Source organism: Papio anubis, chromosome 6, assembly GCF_008728515.1.
Source record: "Papio anubis isolate 15944 chromosome 6, Panubis1.0, whole genome shotgun sequence".
Taxonomy (NCBI): Eukaryota; Metazoa; Chordata; class Mammalia; order Primates; family Cercopithecidae; genus Papio; species Papio anubis.
In genome coordinates this window covers 42,743,785-42,757,008 of record NC_044981.1, presented here as the reverse complement: position 1 = coordinate 42,757,008, position 13,224 = coordinate 42,743,785, and positions in this window count along the sequence as shown.

The window sequence follows — 13,224 nt, the reverse complement described above, 5'->3', positions numbered from 1 at the left end:
TGGGTTCAAGCAATTCTTGTGCCTCAGCCTCCTGAGTAGCTGGGATTACAGGCACACACGACCACATCCAGCTAATTTTTTTGTATTTTTAGTAGAGACGGGGTTTCACCATGTTGGCCAGGATGGTCTTGATCTCCTGACCTCAGGTGATCCACCCACCTCGGCCTCCCAAAGTGCTGGGATTACAGCCATGAGCCACTGCGCTCGGCCTTCTACTTTTAAGAAATATCTAGGCTCAGGAAAACAAGACATATTCATTTCTTACTGAACACCAGATATCTGTCTCATTACAAAATGGCAGCATAAGTTGTGCATGGTAGCACATATCTGTAGGCTCAGCTACTCAGGAGGCTGAGGCAGGAAGATCACTTGAGCCCAAGAGCTCAAAGCCAGCTTGGGCAACATAGCAAGACCCCAACTCAAAACAAAAGAAAAGAAAAGAAGAGAAATGGCGACATGGCTATTTATGCTAATTCATGGTGGGCTTCACTCTGTGCCAGGCATTATGTCAGAGGCTCCCTGCATTGACTCTTTGTAAAAATCCTGTGGGGATAGGTACTGTTATTATCCCCATTACCTCCTAGCCTGAGTTTGGAGAGATTAAGTAGCTTCCTCAAGGTCACAGGACCTTACAGAGCCTGCTCACACCAACATGGCCCAGAAGTTCTGCTTTGGAGGGCTAGTTCCCTCTACTAATGACTGTGTAGAGTTAGGGAGCTTGCAGCTAGTGATGCCAATACCCATTCAGCAGTGTTCTCCTTAGATCTCACGTGCCCCACCTTTCCATTATTGTTCCATTGACATAGCATGACCACGAGCCCATGTAGACCCCATAACTGGAAATCTTGACCCTGTTAGGAGTCAAACTTCTACTCTCTGGAAGCCTCCTGGATATTGACAACACTGAACAAAGATGTAAGGCCCAGTACTCAGTAGAGGCAAAGAGGAGGGGTGTGTGGGGCAGGGGGCTGCCCCTCCATCCAGCCTCTGGTGGAGCTGCAGTGCAGTATTCCTTTCCTCCATCCTCTCCACCTTGTTCCTGCAGGCCCTTCCCCACATGCTGTCTGCTCAGATCCCACCATCACTTCCGTATTGACTCACACATCAGCCACCTACTTCAGTTGCCCTTTTACTCTTGGCTTCTGTATTTTGGCCTTTGTATTACTCAGCTATTGCCAAAATAGCGTTGTATAACAAACTACCTCAAACTCAGTGGCCTACAACAACGAACAGCTATTTTGCTCAGTCACGAGTCTGGAGGTCGGCTAACATCAATCTACTTCAGGCTAGACCTGGTCAATGGAGCCTGGCTTCAGACTGCAGCTCAGATCCAGGTTCGCTCCCTGGGGTTGATCTCATTCCCTAGGGATCAGCAGCAGCTCCCCAAGGCCTGTTCTTCTCATGTCAAATGGCATAGCACACGAGGGGTGAGTGAAAACGCATCACGTCTCTTGAGGCCTGTGTCTGAAATCATTGCACTGTCACTTTCACTCATATTCTGTTGGCCAAAGCAGGTCACATGGGAAAACCCAAAATCAGTGAGGTGAACACACAGACTCCATCTTCACACGTGGGAGATAATGCAAAGTCACATGGCACAGAGCGTGGCTGTGTCGTCCTAACACAGGGAGGCTGTGAGGAGTGGAGAACGATTATTGAGTCCTGTGAATTTCATCCATCCTCAACATCCCTCCAAGACATCCATGAGGTCAGGAGGCCGTTGGTTCTTGTTACTTTGCAAGTGGAGGGAAAGCACCTTCCTCTTCAGTCTTCTGCAACTCAAGAGGAACTTGTGGTCCACGTTCATGACGACTGGACTGCTCGCTGGTTCATTATGGGGCTTTGGAGGGAGACAGGCCCAGCTGCGGGACCGGCCATTTCCTCCAAACCAAATGTTGTCATGATTTTCAGGTTCTGGAGTGAGAAGTGGACATGTTCTCCCACCACACTTCAATCTTGTGAAATTTCCATTCTGCTCTTTCATTTTCCGGAAATACTCTAATACAGATGTGCCTTTCTCTCACATGAAAAAGGCCTTTAAAAGCCCCAGATGTTCCTTATTCAGCTAAACAGGATTTAGGAGATTATTCAGCTAAAACAGATTTAGGAGAAGGAGTAATGGCAGGAAAGAAGCAGAACTGCATACTTAACACTTTTTTTTTTCCAAACTGACGCTGTTTTGGGTACAAAACCTACCAATTTAGAAAGAAATCTTTCAGAGGAGATGAAGAAGAAAAATTCAGAAATCATCACTGGTAGAAGCAGCATCCTCCAAACATAGCGTCCATTTGCTCTGAGAGATCGTGTTCACAGCACCACTGGGCTCTTAACCGAATCCACTTAAGTGGAAGGAATCCACTTATTACTGTGACGGGCAAGAGGAGTTAACCGTGAAGCTGGCAGCTCCTCCTGCTCACACTGGAGACTGCGGTCTGACATGGAAACATTAGCTGCATCACAGTTTCTCACAGTGATGACAGGAAATGAGAGAAAAATGCCTGTGCACAGTCTTCAAGGCACCGTAGCTGGCTGGGGACCATCATCACACGGTTTAACATACACTTATGCCAAATAAAGAGAAACAGGAGGCACATGATGTCAGGTGCTCAGGGTCACAGCCAGTGACTCATGACCACATATAACGTATCTGGAATAGTCAGACTGATGGAGGCAGAAAGTAGAATGGTGGGTGCCAGGGGCCATGGGGAGGGGAATGGGGACTTCATGTCTAATAGGTACAGAGCTTCAGTCGAGGTGATGAAAAAGTTCTGGAGATGGATAGCAGTGATGGCTGGCTACACAACAATGTGAGCGTACTCAATGCCACTGAATTGTACACTTAAAATGGTTAAAATGGGGCCAGGCATGGTGGCTCATGCCTGTAATCCCAGCTACTCGGGAGGCTTAGGCAGGGAGAAGTGCTTGAACCCATGAGGCGGAGGTTGCAGTGAGCCGAGATCGCGCCACTGCACTCCAGCCTGGGTGACAGAGCGAGACTGTCTCAAAAACAAAAACAACAACAACAAAAAATCGTTGAAATGGCAAATACTGTGTTATGTATATTTTACAACTACATGAACAAATAACATTTTTGAAAGTCCATGACCCCCAAAAAATGCATCCAGCAGTTCACTTGTGCACTTTTCTGCACATATGTTATTCTTCAATGACAAGTTTTAATATGATAGAGAAATGAACATAAAAATGAGAGCTAGAAATAAGTGCTATGAGACCAGGCACAGTGGTTCATGCCTGTAATCCCAACACTTTGGGAGGCCGAGGCAGGCGGATCACTTGAGGCCTGGAGTTTAAGACCAGGCTGGACAACATGGCAAAACCCCATCTCTACTAAAAATACAAAAATTAGCCAGGTGTGGTGGTAGGCGCCTGTAATCCCACCTGCTCAGGACGCTGAGGTACAAGAAGCGCTTGAACCCAGGAGGCGGAGGCTACAGTGAGCCAAGATCACACCACTGCACTCCAGCCTGGGTGACAGACTAAGAACCTGTCTGGAAAAAAAAAAAAGAAAAAGAAAAAGAAAAGGAAGAAGTGCTATGAAGAAAATGAAATAGTGTAAGGGCATGGAGAATAAAGGAAGGAGAGGCAGGACTCAGGGCACAGTGCTCAAAAGGCTGTTATAAATTTAATTTCTCTTCTAAGAACACCAGGAAGCAATTTCATACTTTTTTTTTTTTGTAGGGAGATTAGATTAAAATTCAAGCACTTAGTATAGTGTGTATAGTAGTTACAGCTCAATACATTTGCCTATTATGTCAAAGAGGACAACGGTAACACATTCAGGGTTACATTTATGTTAAATAGAGGCCTTCTCATTTATCATTAAATTTTCATTTCAGCAAAATTCAAGAGCTCTTTCTTTCAGTATTTTATTTGTTCTATTATATTATCTTTTTTCACCTAGTCGCAACATTTTGCATGAAAAGCAAATGTGATAAATACATCTTTGTTGAAAGCCAAGTGAAAAACATCTGTGTATATGTATATGTGTATACACATATATATTAGTCCATTTTCACACTGCTGATAAAGACATACCTGAAAGCCAGGTGCGGTGGCTCATGCCTATAATCCCAGCACTTTGGGAGGCCGAGGCAGGTAGATCACAAGGTCAGGAGATTGAGGCCATCCTGGCTAACACGGTGAAACTCCGTCTCTATTAAAAATACAAAAAAAAAAAAAATAGCTGGGCATGGTGGCAGGCGCCTATAGTCCCAGCTACTTGGGAGGCTGAGGCTGGAGAATCACTTGAACCTGGGAGGCGGAGGTTGCCGTGAGCTGAGATCATGCCACTGCCCTCCAGCCTGGGTGACAGAGTGAGACTCCGTCTAAAAAAAATGGACTCTCAGTTCCATATGGCTGGGAGACTTCACAATCATGGCAGAAGGCAGAAGGCACATCTTGCATGGTAGCAGAGAAGAGAGAATGAGAGCCAAGCAAAAGCGGTTTCCCCTTATAAAACCATCAGATCTCATGAGACTTATTCACTACCACGAGAACAGTATGGCAGAAACCACCTCCATGATCTCCCACCAGGTCCCTCCCACATGTGGGAATTATGGGAGCTGCAGTTCAAGGTGAGATTTGGGTGGGGACACAGCCAAACCATATCACATATATGGGTATATACATAATATACATACGTATATGTGTATACACACACTCTTTATGTGAAAGAATGCAATTTTCCTTAAAATATAATTTTAGGCAATTTTCCTAAAAGTCCATGACCATATTCTGCTGGATTTTGGCTTTGACTTACAGCTGAGTCAGAATAGGCCCAGGTCTTAACTCTGGAGACTAGAGAGGTAAGGAAAAAGTTTGGGGTGAGACCCCAGGAATGCCAGCCTCAAACCACATTTCAGGGAAAGAAAATTCTCATGACTGATCCTACTCTACCTTTATCTTTCCTCGCTTCTCCTCTGCCTTCTACCATCTTCTACCCCAATTACCAGAATCTGGACTCTCTTTCTGAGTGGATACTCTCTAAGGAAAAGAGAATGTCAGGTATCTTTCAGACATCAATATTTCTGTGAGACTGCTCCAAGGTAATTAATTACTGACTTTATTTCACCGTCTGGCAAGTGCCATCTAATACCTTCGATTGATCATTCCCCACAGTCCCCAGCTTGGGCAAGGGTAACATCATCGTCCTCAGACCTGACAACCAGAGTTAAATAATTTGTCCGTCCTCTATCTGCCTGTCATTGAGGATAAGGGTGAGTGAGTTCCCACTTCCGTGAGCACTGTTTTAACTCCCCGAGGCCCCTGGCTGCTCCTTCAGCTTTTATCGCTGCTTAAAGATGAAGGAAGAGATGCTATCAGCTAAGGAACCTTCCTAATCCTGGGTGATATAGCCTAGGTAATGTCTGCTTACCTACAGTGCAAGACAGCACATTGGCCACCCAAAAGTTCACCAGAACCTGTCCCATGGGTGCAAGGAGCTTGGAACAAAAAGGAAAGGGGGTAACTCAAGATGTTAGTTTCATAGGTCACATTTCTCAAGGAAGAGAGAAGCTTCTGGATCTGGATGGGCTTTTCAATTCCAACTTCCATAAAACACATGTACTCCTTTCTTTAAGGAAAACTCAACTTGTCTTCGGCCTTAGGACTCTGTTTGGCCATCTCTCCAAAGAGCCTTCCCTTATGCCCTAAGCCAGGGCTGGATTCTGTGCTCCACTATCCGTGATCACTGTTGATGTCTGCATGCTCATCTGTCGGTGTTCCCCACACTCCAGTGACTGAGAGCTTCCTGAGGGCAAGGGCTCTATCAGCCTTGGCTAGAGCATAGTAGCCATTCCATAAACATTTGTGGAACTGAATTGAATTCACATGCTCTCTTTATTATATCCAGCAAATAAAGTATACCTCCTTTTACTGTCATCATTAAGGAAATTTCCAGAGATATTTCCAAAGAATTAAAGTTGCCCCTTTTAGGACTCAAAGCTTGTTTGTTATTGAATTTCTAAATGCTTTGAATAATTCCTTGACTTGTTAATATAAAGTAGCCTTTCTTTCATGCCCTGGAATAAATTCATTGGCTTGTGAGTTTGGCTGCTATCATAGAGATTTAAAGCATCTTAAACAGAAGAGTTTATTTCTTTCACATGTAATAATGCAGGAATAGATAGTCCAAGGCATCCGTGGTAACTCCACGGGGTTGGAACCCAAGCTCTTTCCAACCTCTTGCTCTGCCACCCCTGGGTGTTACCTTTCTTAGCACTCTGAACCCTAAGACCAGATTCCAACTTGTAAAAAAGGAGAGGCAAAAGGGCAGAGCTTGTATGACCTGGCACATCTCACTTCTGCTCCTAGTCCAGGGACCAAAAATGTATCCACATGGCCACATCCAGCAGCAAGACAGACTCAGCATCTGTGGTCTGTGCAAAAGCTGTTGTATATCTAAAAGAGAGAAGGAAACATTGAGCATGGTGGTTAATAGCACGGACTCTGGCCCCAGGCTGCCTGGGTTCAGATTCCTGCTCTACCATTTACTGTCTATATGATGTCCAGCAAGTCACTTCACTTCTCTCACTTTCTTCATCTGTAAAATGGGAATTAGAACTTACCTCATTGGATTGTTGTGAGGATTAAATAAGTTATTACATATAAAGCATGTTACCTGGTACACAGTAAGTACCCAATAAAAGGTAGCTACTATTAATAATATAAAGGAAGTTACTGATTCCAAGGGCCCTGAGTGAGTGTGGGAAAGGTCCTCCTTTGAATTGAGCTTCTCAGACTTTATGGCAGCACTTCTTGCTGCTCAGAGGCCTTTTTTGCTCACTCCCATGCTCTGGGCTGTGTCCCAGATGGCTTAAAGCCACTGGAAGCTGGCGGGTCAGAGAAATGGAGTGCCATTGTAAATTGGAATCAACTTGAATTTGATGTTTTATCTCACTCACATCCGGCATGCATTTTTAATAGCATCTCAAAGACAATGGAGTAAATTGATAGCAAATGAAAATTGCATCAATGTTAGGATTCTTAATTCTGTGTTTACATTTCCATTCTCCAGACATCCTTACAAACAGACAGAGGGCCCATTTCAAGAAGGCATAATGGAATTCTCTGTTCTAATTTATTAAACACTTTTTCATGGAAAGGCTTCCTATCACAGGTTTCTAGACCAAAGACAGAACAACTATCTCCTTCCCTAATAGCTCAAATGAAAGATGGAAGTCAGATACTCTGGTAAATGAGCCAATTTGACTCCCAGCAGCCACAGACATCATACAACACCTGACTTTGTAGCATGTCTTCTGAAAGATAACGTTATTCTGCAAACAAAAATCCTGCATTTAGCAAGGGGTCTGTCTAAATATCTTTAATATCTTTATGAAAGAAAAGGATTTGGTGATAAACTTACCTGTAGAATAAACAAGCAAAATAAAAACTAAGCGAAGAGAAATGAAAACAATATCAAAATAATGTACCTTGACAGCAGAGCCTCATGGACATTTATTGAAATGCGGAGTCCCTGTCTCACAGTGTGGTGCTCGTCTTTGTAACTGAAATTATGTTTAATCAGGGAAAGCCACAGCCTAAAATTTCCCTCTCTTATTTCTTCCGAGGACATGGAGAACATTGTTTCCTGTTATTCTATGTCTCTCTTTTTATATCTTATTTATTTAATTTTGGATGGGAAGTTCATTTATATAGCTTGCAAAACCAAAAACCATACAAAGGCATACAGGGAAAGCCTCCCTGCCGCCCCACACCCCCGGCCAAGCCCCACCTCCACCCCCATCTCAGTTAAAACCACTGTTATTTCTTCTTTTCTTTTTTTTTTTTTTTTTTTTGAGATGGAGTTTCACTCTTGTCACCCAGGCTGGAGGGCAGTGGCGTGATCTCGGCTCACGGCAACCTCCGCCTCCCAGGTTCAAGCTAGTCTCCTGCCTCAGTTTCCCGAGTAGCTGGAATTACAGTTACACACCACCACGCCCAGCTAATTTTTGTATTTTTAGTAGAGACGGGTTTGCCATGCTGGCCAAGCTGGTTTTGAACTCCTGACCTCAGGTGATCCCCCTGCCTCAGCCTCCCAAAGTGCTGGGATTATAGGCGTGAGCCATTGCGCCCGGCAACCACCAGTATTTCTTATGTGTCCCTTCCAGAGCTGCACAAGCAAATATGAGTACGTGTTTGGTTTTTTTTTTTGTTTTTTGTTTTTTGTTTTTTCATTCCTTTATATGCAGTAGTAGCATACAATCACACTATTCTGCATGTTTTTCTTTTCAAGCTTGGAGATCTTTTCATAGCATTACATACAGACCTTCTTTATTCCAGATTTTCTGGAGGAAGGAAAAAACATTACACAAGACCCCTGGCCTTGGTTAATTCTGATGAAAAAATTTATTCTTAATTGTGAGGCCTCCAGGAAAGCTGCCCAGACACTTTGCCACATGAGCTTCATTGGCTAGTCAAACGCACTGCTTAGCTAATAGGGCTGGGATTATAGATGTGTTCTTTGTGCATCTCAACCCCTCTTTCCTTCTTCCTTCCCCTTCATAGTACCAAAGCATCTCAGGTCCATCACTGGAAGGCGGTCTTCTAAACAACACAAACCCAGCATTCACAACTACACTTAAAAAAAAGCTGCTTAGCCAGGCGAGGTGGCTGACACCTATAATCTCAACTCTGTGGAAGGCTGAGGTGGGCAGATCACTTGAGGTTAGGAATTCAAGACCAGCCTGGGCAACATGACAAAACCCGTCTCTACAAAAAATACAAAAATTAGCCGGGCATGGTGGCTTGCACCAGTAGTCCCAGCTACTCAGGGGGCTGAGGCAGGAGGATCGCTTGAGCCCAGGTGGTAGAGGTTGCAGTGAGCCTAGATTGCCCTACTGCTGTCCAGCCTGGGTGATGGGAGTGAAACTCTGTTTCAAAAATAAAATAAAATTAAGGCCGGATGCAGTGACTCACGCCTGTAATCCTAGCACTTTGAGAGGCCCAGGTGGGTGGATCACCTGAGGTCAGGGGTTCGAAACCAGCCTGGCCAACAGGGTGAAACCCCATATCTACTAAAAATACAAAAATTAGCTGGGTATGGTGGCACGTACCTGCAATCCCAGCTATTCAGGAGGCTGAGGCAGAAGAATCACTGGAACCTGGGAGGCGGAGACTGCAGTGAGCTGAGATCGAGCCACTGCACTCCAGTCTGGACGACAAAGCGAGACTCCATCTCAAAGTAAAATTAAATTAAATTAAATTAAAAATTAAAAAGTAGATGTTTACCTGTCCTATAATTTCATAAAAATTGAATCATTAAGTACCTACTCTTGGCCAGACAAGGTGGCTTATGCCTACAGTCCCAGCACTTTGGGAGGCCAAGGAGGCAAGATTGCTTGAGTCCAGGATTTGGAGGCCTGCCTAGGCAACATAGCAAGACTCTGCCTTCACAGAAAATTTAAAAATTAGCCTGGTGTGGTGGTGCTCACCTGTAATCCCAGCTACTCCAGAGGCTGGGGCGGGAGGATTGCTCAAGCCCAGAGTTTGAGGCTGCAGTGAACCACAATAGTGCCACTGCCCTCTCACCTGGGCAACCAAGCGAGAGCCCATCTCTAAAATAATAATAATAATAAAGATAAAAATTAGATTTTTAAAAATAGATGTTTGGGCCAGGCTCATTGACTAACGCTTATAATCCCAGCACTTCGAGAGGCCAAGGCGAGTGGATTGCTTTAGCCTAGGAGTTTGAGAACAGCCTGGACAACACAACAAAACCCCATCTCTACAAAAATACAAAAATTAGCCAGGCATTGGTGGTGCACACCTGTAGTCCCAGCTACTTGGGAGACTGAGGTGGGATAATCGTGTGAACCCAGGAGGTGGAAGCTGCAGTGAGCCGAGATCACACCACTGCACTCCAGCCTGGGCAACAGAGAAAGACCGTGTCTCAGAAAAAAAAAAAAAAAGATGTCTGCCTGTTCTATAACTTCTACAACTCCATAAAAATGAAATCATTAAGTATGTACTCTTTTGTGTAAGGCTTCTTTCACTGAGCATCTTTTTAGATTCATGTATATTGTGTGTATATCACTGGTTTGTTCTCATATTGCTGAGTTGTAGTTCATTGTATGAATATATCACAATTTGTTTATCCATTCCTCTGTTGATGGACACCTGGACCGTTTCAAGTTCTTGATTATTACAAATAAAGTTGCTATGAATGTCCACGTACAAGTCTTTCTGAAGATAGTTGTTTTCATTTCTTTTGGTGAAATACTTAGAAGAGGAATTGCTAGGTCATGGGTAATATTATTCTTGATATGGTTAGGTTTAGTGCCACCATTTCGCTATTCGTTTTCTGTTTGTTCTACATGTTTTTCGTTACTCTGTTCCTCCATTTCTAAGTGTGTGTGTGTGTTTTTTTTTTTAGTTTACTAAATAATTTTTGTAATTCAGTTTTAACTTATCTATTAATTTTTCTTTTCTTTTCTTTTTTTTTTTTTTGAGATGGAGTCTCGCTCTATCACCCAGGCTGGAGTGTGGTGGCACGATCTCAGCCATGGCAACCTCTGCCTCCCGGGTTCAAGCAATTCTCCTGCCTCAGCCTCCCAAGTAGCAGGGATTATGGGCATACACCACCATGCCCAGCTAATTTTTTGTATTTTTAGTAGAAACGGGGTTTCACCATGATGGCCAAGCTGGTTTTGAAATCCTGACCTCAGGTGATCCACCCGCCTCTGTCTCCCAAAGTGCTAGGATTACAGGCTTGAGCCACTGCTCTATTGAGCCACCTTCTCTATTAATTTTTAATGATATTTTGGCCAGGGACAGTGGCTCACACCTGTAATCCGAGCACTTTGGGAAGCTGAGGCGGAGAGATTGCTTGAGCCCAAGCGTTAAAGACCAGCCTAGGCAACATGGTGAAATCCTGTCTTTACCAAGAACACAAAAATTACCTGGGCGTGATGGCACATACCTGTAGTCCCAGCTACTAGGGAGGCTGAAGTGGGAGGATTGCTTGAGCCTGGGGGGTCAAGGCTACAGTGAGCTGTGAGTGTACCACTGTACTCCAGCATGGGTAACAGAGCAAGACCCTGTCTCAAAAATAAATAAATTAAATTAAAAATTAAATTTGTAATGATATTTTGTTGCACTATTTTTTTAATTGAGGTAAAATTTACATAACACAAAAAAACTCATTTTAAAGTATACAATTCAGAGGCATCTAGTACATTCACAATGTTCTGCAACCACCACCTCTATCTAGAGCTAAAATATTTTCATCATCCCAAAATAAAACTCTGTATCCATGAAGCCACACTTCCCATTCTCCTCTTCCTCAGCACCTGGAAACCACTGATCTGCTGTCTTGGTGAATTTATCTATCCTGGACATTTCATATAAGTGAAATCATACAATATGTGCCCTTTTATGTCTGGCTTCTTTCATTCAGAGTAATGTTTTCAAGGTCCATCCCCATTGTAGCACGTATCAGGATTTCATTTCTTTCTATGATTGACTAGTATTCTATTGTGTGCACATACCACTTTTCATCTATCCATTCATCCACTGATGGACATTTGGATTGTTTCCCCCACAATGAATAGTGCTGCTCATTGCATGATTTTTTAGTGGTTGCTGTAAAGCAGAAATTTTCAAATGTTTAGTTTCAGGTTGCACTCCTAAAAGGTATTGAAAACGCCCAAAGAGCTTCTATGTGGGTAATATGTATTAGAAATTAAACAGGGAGGCCAGGCGCAGTGGCTCATGCCTGTAATCCCAGCACTTTGGGAGGCCGAGGCAGGCAGATCACTTGAGGTCAGGAGTTTGAGACCAGCCTAACCAATGGCGAAACCTTGTCTCTACTAAAAACACAAAAATTAGCCAGGCGTGGTGGCGTGCACCTGTAATCCCAGCTATTCAGGAGGCTCAGGCATGAGAATCAATTGAACCCGGGAGGCAGAGGTTGCAGTGAGCTGAGAGTGCACCACTGCATTCCAGCCTGGGTGACACAGCGAGACTCTGTCTCAAAAAGAAAAAAAAAAGAAAATTTAAAATTAAACTGGGAATCTTAAAAATATTAATATTTAATTAAAAGAATAAATCCATTATATGTTAACATAAATAACAAGTTTTATTAAAAATAATATACTTTCTCCCCAAAATAGTTAGGAGAGTGACACTGTTTTACATTTTTGTAAATGTCTTCAATTTCTGGCTTCATGAAAGATGAATTCTTTTTTTTTTTTTTTTGAGATGGAGTCTCACTCCCGTGGTGCAGGCTGCAGTGCAGTGGCGCTCTTGGCTCACTGCAACCTCCACCTCCCGGATTCAAGTGATTCTCCTTCCTCAGCCTCCCGAGTAGCTGGGATTACAGGCATGCACCACCACGCCTGGCTAATTTTTGTATTTTTAGTAGAGACGGGGTTTCACCATGTTGGCCACGCTGGTCTCCAACTCCTGACCTCAAATGATCCACCTCAGCCTCCCAAAGTGCTGGGATTACAGGCACGAGCCACCACACCTGGCCATGAAAGATGAATTCTAATATCTGCTTCTTAATCTGTTGTAGATACGTTGTTTTGGTTGACTTATATGAAGAAAATCCAGCCTCACACAGACACATGGCTGAAAATGGGAAGACCTCAAAGAAGTCCTAAATGGGTTTTGGGGACCCCCAAGGTTCTTGTACCACACTCTGAAAACCACCGCTCAAAGGATTACAAAATACATATTTCACTTTTCAGAGTCTACCTAGAGTTAATATTATACCACTTCATGTAAAATGTAACCACTTGCAACTGTATGGTTCAACTTACCATTCCCATTTTGTATGTTGTAGTCATACTACATGTCCTGAAGGACAGGAGCAATAAACAGAACTAACAATTGCAATTTTTTTGTTGTTTTTTGAGACAGAAGTCTCCCTCTGTTGCCCAGGCTGGAGTGCAGTGATGCGATCTCAGCTCACTGCAGCCTCGACCTCCCAGACACAAGCAATCCTCCCACCTTAGCCTCCCGAGTAGCTGGGGCTACAGGGCACATGCCACCATGCCCGGCTAATTTTTGTGTTTTTTGTAGAGATGGGGTTTTGCCATGTTACCAGCCTGGTCTCAAACTCCTACACTCAGGAGAGCCACCCACCTCAGCTTCCCAAAGTGCTAGGATTACAGGCATGAACAACCACACTCGGCCAAATTCTTTTGCTTTAAACAGTTAAATATATTTTTTTAATTGAGGAAAAAATAGCATTTTATA